Source organism: Aptenodytes forsteri, unplaced genomic scaffold (assembly GCF_000699145.1).
Source record: "Aptenodytes forsteri isolate BGI_AS27 unplaced genomic scaffold, ASM69914v1 Scaffold15, whole genome shotgun sequence".
NCBI lineage: Eukaryota > Metazoa > Chordata > Aves > Sphenisciformes > Spheniscidae > Aptenodytes > Aptenodytes forsteri.
Genome location: NW_008795129.1, coordinates 18,228,564 through 18,237,159, shown reverse-complemented (window position 1 = coordinate 18,237,159; position 8,596 = coordinate 18,228,564). Strand labels below are relative to the sequence as shown.

The window sequence follows — 8,596 nt, the reverse complement described above, 5'->3', positions numbered from 1 at the left end:
CCCGCTCCGCCCGGGGCGGCCTGCGCCGTGCGCCGTGGGCCTGGGCAGCCGAGAGCGCTGTCCTCCCGCGGGACGCCGCTGGCCGGACTCCCGGCATTGTCGATCGAACCGGGCCGCCTGTACCGGGCCTGCCCAGGGCAGGGACCCTCTGCCAGCCCCCAGGGTGCGGACAGTGTGGGACACTGCCAGGGGTGGGAGCGGGCAATGGGCTCTGGGTGCCCCGAGCCAGCCCCCCGCCTCTGCGGGCAATGCCCGGGCAGGGGGGTGAGGGGGAAGGGGCGCCCACCACTGCTGTCTCCGTGCCCAGGGGCCTGCCATCAGGCTCCGACAAAGGTCTCTGGGTCTACATGTGCTGCTGTGCTTCGTGAGGGCTGGGAGACCATGGCCTCCACTCACATCTGCCAGCATGCTGCAGATAAGGAGCAGTTCTGGCATGGGTGGCCGAAGGCCTGGCGTGCTGTCTGCTGGGACAGTTGGGATCTGTCACCGTCTGCAGGGACTGTGAGGTCCTCTGGGAAACATTGAAATGCCCAGCTCTCCACAAAACAGCGTAAGGGTGATAAGCTCAGAAAGTCAGTGACATCTTCCTGCTGGGTGAGAGGCCAGTGGGGCTGGTGGCATGGTCCTGGCTGACTGTGGTCCTTCTAGGGCTTGCAGTGTACCACAGCATGAGAGGGCTTGTGGCAGTGCATGTTACCTGTTTCACTGCTGTTTTTTTTCCCCAGAGCTTTGAAGGAGATAAAGGGGGCTTTACTTCACCTCCAAGCCAAATACTTCAGAGAAAAAGATCATCCCTTCCATTTTCCTGTGCTGCAGGAAAAGCAGAGGTAAGGTGGGGTGAGCAGAGGTTATAGATATAGCTGGTGGGCGGTTGGGAACAGCTGCAATTCATGGGATAGTGTTTGGGCGCTGGGCAAAAAGTAGGGGAACAGGATTGATTTGGCGCTGGGGGAGCAGAGTGAAATGTTGGGAAGGTGACGGACCAGTATGGGAAAGGGAAGAGAACCTGTAATACCAAATGGAGAAAAATTTTCTCATTAATTTTTGGAGATGAATGAACACCAACTTCCTCATATGCTAGGAGCAAGCAGAGAGAGACAAATCAAATGACAGGACAAAACTACTATTTAACCACTGTGTTTTAAATTGTGTCATCTGGGAAGTCTGACTATGACTGTTGATCTTGTGATGAAGTCTTACTAATGATTCTGCTGTACTGATTGTTGTTACTACCTCCATGCTTTGCAGGCATGGAGAGCTACAGTCCAAGTACTGTATGGAAGTAAATATTAGTTCTATGTGGACACCTTTGCTGAAGTGGCTCAGGAGCAGAGCTAGCTATTTCCTTCTCAAAATCCAGACATATCAAATATCATAAGTTTAAAAGGTAATTATGTTTTTTTTTTTAAATCTGCTTATTGTGGGTTTGTCAAGTTATATTCTATAGATGTTCTTAGGAAATGTAGATTTTCTATGTGGGTAGTCATATGATGAAACATATGTACCATCTCTGTGTTTAGGTAATTATTAACTGGATGGATGCTGCGTTTGGAAGGTGCCTATCTTCGATGATTTAACATAAAGAGTTCTATTCGACTTTTACAGTGTGCAAAGGAGGCAAACCCTTCTTCAGATGAATTTAAGTGGTGTCTACTATAGTTTTGCAATACATCCAAATAATTTTTAATGTATATTTTTATATGTAAACACATATATATTATAAGTACAGTTCAGGGGCTACATCCAGCCTGCTTATATGGTTTGTATTGCAGGTTTGTATTGCTTTCATTAAAAAAAAGAAAAACAAATGACGAGTTGTAGGTTTGAATGCAAAAATGTTGTCAGCAAGTGGGCTGAGTAGTGGTACAGCTTTTCTCCCATCAATGTGAGGGCGTTTATCATGTTAATGGGGACCTTCCCATTCTCTCACCATAGATACCGTTTTGGAGCCTGCATCGTTCCTGAAGAAAATGTGGATTTAAGGCACACGTGCTTGATTAAGGTGTCTAAGAGAACATGGTAATTTAAAATGCTCTTTGCAATACATTTGTTTTTGCAAAAATGTCTTTTGGGTGTGTCTGGGCCTTCCCATCTCTGAGCAGCAGAATGAATAAAGAAACAGTAAGGTGTCATGAAGATATAAAAGGAGACAGTTTTATAACAGTTGGAGTATTCCTAAGTGTACTTCACAATTTATGAAATCATAAGTCACCTCTTCACAGATGGTGAGGTAAAGCTTTTCTAATGCTTGAGGGCCTCTTGTTATTCTAAGAGTGCCTGATGTATATAAAACCATTTTTTTTAAACAGAACATTTAAATGTGTTTGGAATTCAGGTTTTGGTTGTAAGAGTGACTTACTAGGACTCCTCAATATGAAATGCCTTGCAGTAAAGGAAACAAAGAAAATACTACAATTATACGATTATCCCTAAGCTTATTAAACAAATTGAGTCTCTGCAAATAACCTTGCATTTACTTACCAATATATTGAGCTTGAATTTGTAGCCATACTGCAGAACCCAGTCTGTGGTGCTTATACATGTTGCAAATTGTAGATACGGGGTTTTTATGCTCTTTTAAAGTAGTCTCAAATTTCTCAAGTTTATGGAGGTATTTCTCACTGCTGGGAATATTAGATAAATACTGGCAGACCGGTAATAATGCAAATCACTGGAAACTAATGGAAAAATTATTTCACCAGTGTCAGTGCAAAAGAACTCAGCTGAGGTTACATTCTGTTTGGATACTTCTTGTTCTCATTGGTGATAATTCAATTGGAGATGACTCAGTTATGGACAGGCTACCAATGTCATGTCATATGCAACAATACATCTTCACCTGCTCATGCCTGATGTTGTTTCTACTGAAATAAACACAAGTATTACTACCTATTGTAATACTCTTGAGAGCAGAGTTCTCCTGGCTTGGGGTTGGGGCTTTTTTTGGCAAGGTAGTTCTTTTTTTGGGGTGAGTGAGCGTTTTGCTTGAATGTGAGTTAAGACACAGCTTGAAAGCGAGGCTATTTTAATTGATAGAGCTTTTGGGAACTTTTCTCCTTCTTACAAATTAATGAAATTGTCTAGATTAAATCAATTTAAATGGAGTGAGACAGTGAGATAATGTGCTAGCCTTTCTATCTGAAAATCTCTGCTATTTAGATTGATGGCACCAGGCCAGTCTCTAGTGGATGTATTTGTCTACATTACAGAAGAATGTCCTGCAGTCTGGACTTTTGCTTCAGAGAGGTTGAGGATTTGGAAGGTAATCCAAATCCTCATTTTTGTACCCCAGAATGAAAACATGCTAGTAGAGCTATGTGTAAAATCTGTTTTTATTCTGCGCAGGAATTTATTGTGTTTATAATAACCAGATTGACATTCATGTTTTCAGTGACTACTTGGATGAAATAAAGAATTAAGTGTTAGTGGCTCAGTATGATCTCTGCTTTTGAGGAGAGCTAAAGAGATGTTTAAAATCATCTTCATACCTTTCCGATTCTGGGCTTCATTATAGAAAGCAAGCATTCTGTGCATTGGATACCGAAGAGCATACAGTGGGATTGAAGTCCAAACTATGCTTCTCCCAAGTTTAATCAGTGTCTTATATGTAGTATCATGCGTGGTTCTGTTCGCTGTCATTTTCCATCATGAATTTTCTGGTTGTCTGTGCTCTCAGCTGCATGCAACACCTCCCTCCTTGCTGATTTGCTAGTAGCACCATGTAATCAGCTCATACAGTATTTCTTCGAATCCCATTTTCAGGCGTTTCCTGGTCTGTGCATCCTGCTCCACATCTTCACATCTACTCCTTCTGTAGAGACATTCATTTGTCTTCTGATGGGTTACAGACTTCCTAGTCATTAATCTATTGTCTAATTGCTCATCTGTCACATCTGCAAGTGTCTTTTTATGCCATCACTCATTGCTACTGTGGAAGACACAATACTGGGCTGGATGGACAATTATGCATGCCCAGTAGGTTATTCCTTATGTTCGTACTTCAGGTACACTGTACTACCCTGCTTTAGCTTATATAATGGGTTGTAAAGGAGACCACAAGGAGGTCAGAAGTACATGTTGTCAGTGAAATGAGACATTTATTTTCCAAACACATCATGTTTTCCTCAAATGTTTCTATTCCACTGGAAGCATTATAATTCAAGCTTTCCTCTATAAGTAAATATATGAATGTTCTGCCACACAGTTTCTGCAAGTGTTAGCATAAAATAAATTATTGAAACCAGATAAAATACTCTCAAATATGATCAGTTAGAGCTTAGCCAATTTCACTGAAGTCTGCAGGTTAGCAGGACCACAAGTTTACTTGTTCTTGTGGCAGTGGAAGCTGAAGCAAAGATAAAGTTCCGGGTTTATGCTATATTGCAACTGTAATGACTGCAAGAGTCTGAATGTGATATAAATAGACAAAAAACTGGATTTTGCCCCAAAATAGTGGAAAAAAATAATTGAGCCGTCCAGCTGCTATAAATTGGCTCCCTCAATCATTCGTCTGTGTACTTGCAGAGAGGGAAGTCTAGCAACCAGAATCTGCATACATTTTGGGGGAGAATTTAGGTGCTTAGCATTGACCTTACTAAGAGATTCCCGAGTAATTGTCAGATCAGCTGTGACTGCATTGTTTGTTTTCTAATGCATAATAAGATTTCATTGTTACTTACATCTTTGGATTTAGGGCTATAATCTGTTCATCCCTAAAATGACATCAGATAATCTGCTTAATCATAAGCAAAAGCTGATCTTGATAGTCAATATGTGTTATGCAAAATAGTTCAGGCACACTACTACTATGCAAGTATAGAAACTTTCAGATCTTTCTTTCGCATTAGTCCACAATTAAAAGTAGGTTTTTGTCAGAGTTTCAGTTCAGATATCTTTGTCCTGGGGCATAATTGAAATCTTTCATGGAGTCTGATGTTAAATTTTGGCATTGTAAAATGTTGTAATTTTGAAGCAAGTGTCTAAAATATTTACGATGTGAGGTACTCAGTGGCTTCATGATTAATTTTAAATTATTGATAGCACAATTATCTAGAAAGGCCCAAATACTAGTGTCACAACGCTCTCCAGTGTTCACTATCCATAGAGTTATGTGACAAAAGTCCAGTGATGTTCTTCAGCATTTTGTTACACTAGGAAGGTGGTCAGTAACTCCTAGGAGTTCCGTTCATAGCTTCTTGGTAGGAACCTGCTCTCACCAGCAGAGGGCACAGATGACCTGGTTTCATCGGTAGGACACAAAGCTGCAAAGTTCAGAGAGAATCCCTCATAGCTATTTTTAGGGAAAAAAATAACCCTATGTATCCTGTGTAGAGTGAATTAGTATACCAATTAGTAATGTTACCTCTGGGCTTAGCTGCTGCATGTTATTTGGCTTGTAAAAGCTTTGGTTGCTACACATGACAGCCTATCATCTTAGCAGTTCACTTGTCCCACTTGGTTCTCAAATGATGTTATTTCAAGCTACAGGACTGGTTTGAGTTTATGAAGGCATTGACCGACCCCTGTGGCTATCACATCCCACATGATATTTGCATCTTTGCAACAACTAAACCCCAAGGAATTTAGGAAGGGTCTTGTATTCAAAGACTGGCCCTTCTTGACAGCTAACTGAATTCTTGTGTGGTTCCCAAAGAGTCAAGAGTGACCATGTACATCACCATTGCATTATTTTACCTATAGGCGAGGGTAGAGGGAGCCATCTGAACACTCCTAGTTAGAATTTCATGCTCAGAAGCTGTACTCTGAGCCAAACTGCATTTCCAGAAAAAGTATGTACAACTTGATCCTTTGTAATTCTTTTTGAGTCATCAGCCCTGTAGGAACAAGCGTCTGCACTTGGATGAAGCCTTTAAGGAACTGAGCCAGAGGCACTACTGACAACAAGCAATGAAAATGAAGTTTGTAGTAGACCCAGGGCCATTCAGAAATGTTTCTGTTGCTCATCCCTGTTGTTCTGCCTCAGGCTGCTTTGGACTAGTTTGACATTCAGTCCTCGTGTTGTGAAATGCTGAAGTAAGCAGACCTGTGTTTGTAATATGCCTAATACAATGGAACCTGTTCCTGATTAAATCTTGGAGTGGTGCTGTAATGCACTGTCCTTGATTCCTGCCTGGCAGCTCATGTGCCAAGTGAAGTATTTCCATCCATTTAGTTTCTCTGGTTTTATGTTCAGAAGCTGTTATCCCCAGTCTCTGGGTCTCCTGGGAATTCCCAGGTGGTGTCATATTGAGCTGTTATTTGTACCTGGGGTGCTTGACTGCTGCATCAGACATTTCCTTCTCCCTCTCCAGCAGTAACAACCAGGCAGCAGAAAGCCAATTGTTGTATTTGGCATTACATGTACAGCACACATCAAAATTCTGTGTTCAGACGTAGAAACCTTGTACTAGCATTAATCAGTTTCCATGAGCTGTTGCAATACAATTCATCCCAGTGCTAGATCACAGCCCGCAGAGGGCAGCCTGACCTCGTGTTTTACTCCAGCAGTGTCCTCGGCTGGAGAATTCAGTCATCTGCTGGCATCTCTATCAGTGAGACTTGCTGTGGAATAAACAACTGAATGTTGTGGAGAATTAGCATCAGCTCTAAACTTAAACAGATTCAAAAGTGGACCAAGAAAATAATCGTGTGACTAAACTAAACCGTCTGTTTTTTTTTTTTTTTTAAACATACTGAAAGAAAAAAATTGCATAAGAAAACTCAGCTAGACCTGAGCTTTAAATATCTCACATGTGCAACAGATAAATTTATTGGTAGATGTCAATAGGCAAGAGAAAGAAAATATCTGTAATATGTGTACCTGAACGTACTGGGCAAGACTAACAGGAGAAGAAATGTGTTTTTCATTTTTCCAAATTGCTTCAGGAATCTTTCAAGATTTGAGTTACTGTTACCATGACTGTAAGACTGTGCCTTTGGCTGGTTGGCCCATGTTCTTTCCCAAGTGTGTCCTGGGTCCTTGTGAAACAGCCATCACAATTTCAAGGAGATTTTGTCTAAGAGGACATGTCTACACGCAGGCATGTGCCTTAGCTGTAAAACTGCTAGGGGTTTGGGACTAGGGGGTGCTATCTTGACTTAGTATGACAAGGAACAAGGCATTCAGTTCCTGAAAAAGAGCCAGGACTTTGTGTCTCTCAAATCAAATTGCGTCCACCAGCTAATTAAGGAATGATCTAGATATGCTCTGAAGAAAGGACTGTCCACTTCTATACTTCTCAGCTAGAGGGCCCTGCAATACAGTATTCAGAATAGAAAATATGTATAAAGAAAATAGCATTTGAGAAATTAAGACAGCCTTGGCAATGTCTGTATTCCAGGAGTATGGGAAGAAACCTAAGTATCTCTTATGATCGGACGTCAAATTACTTACTGATGTACTTTCACATTGATTTAGATAATTAATTTCTTTGGCCCCAATCTTTCTACCCCACATAAGCATGACTGTTCACAGCCGAATGTATACGCTTCTCAGAGTTTGGCTCATTGTAACTGAAACTACAGGTGAAGTTTTGCTTCTGATTCCCAAAACTTTCTCCATGTATAGAAGTGCCGAGAGATTTTGACTCTGGTTTATTCAGAATATTCTTTGCTATTCTTGCCATGTTATTCATAAACATCTTTGCTAATGTGAACTTTGACCAAGGAAATATCTGTCATGTTTTACATTGATAGCATGATGTAAAAGTGACTCTGTGTAAAAATGTTTGCACATTTAACCAACTCTGATTGCATAATTTAATTGAGTTTGGCCACAGCAAATTCTTTAGGGTAAAGGGTAAAGTAGGGCACACAGTGAGATAATGCCCTTACTTGATGCAGATCTAAAAACTCTAATTTGTAATTAACAACAAAGGCAGTTTATGGGATTGTCTCTTTATCTCCTGAAGGCATGCACTGAATACAAAATTAGAAGAAAAAATTATTTAGGAGTCAAGATTCACAGCTCTTATTCATGGTACATACTTCATATGTGAGCCTGTGAGAACCTGATGCAAAACCTGATTAAGTTTCTGACCCTGAGCTCTTTGTTGGGATCTTCCTGATAAGGATACACACATAGGGGTGATGCTGAAGTTATTCAGCAGTAAATGCTGGCCAACATTTAGCTGATCTTTCCAAACCTGACTCTCAGAAACTAATTTGTCATTTTGGCCCTTGTGCCCTATGTTCCCACAGGTACGTTAGCCATTTTGGTAGCAACGTAGACTAGATATTAACAGGCTTATTTGGGGGCTTTTCCTTAGCTGCCAGGATCACCGATATTTCTTGGTTATATAAAACCTACAGCATTTATGTGATAGCATGATCTTATATGATCTGTGTATAAAATGTTGGTTTCTTGAGTCTAGTAGTCAGTACTGACTCAGGGTAACATAGGTTCGATACTGTATTTTTTGCCATAAAAGCGCATATACCACAGACAACATGCAGGATTGCATAACATGCAGAGGATTAAGAAAATTGGTTCTACACAATGAAAAAAATAAGGAAGATGACTTTGGCCTTTGTCTCACTCAGAGAAACTTTCTAACTTTTTGATTTTTCTTTTTTTTTTTTTTTTCATGGTTAAGTC

At 40.9% G+C, this 8,596-nt stretch overlaps 1 long non-coding RNA gene across 1 annotated transcript; it reads left to right on the top strand.

Moving 5' to 3' along the window:
• Window positions 1–731: 731 nt before the first annotated feature.
• On the top strand, window positions 732–3,431 carry LOC103897749. The gene is made up of 3 exons (XR_657512.1): window positions 732–827; window positions 1,249–1,387; window positions 1,936–3,431. It is a non-coding gene; the product is annotated as an uncharacterized LOC103897749 (long non-coding RNA).
• Window positions 3,432–8,596: the final 5,165 nt, after the last annotated feature.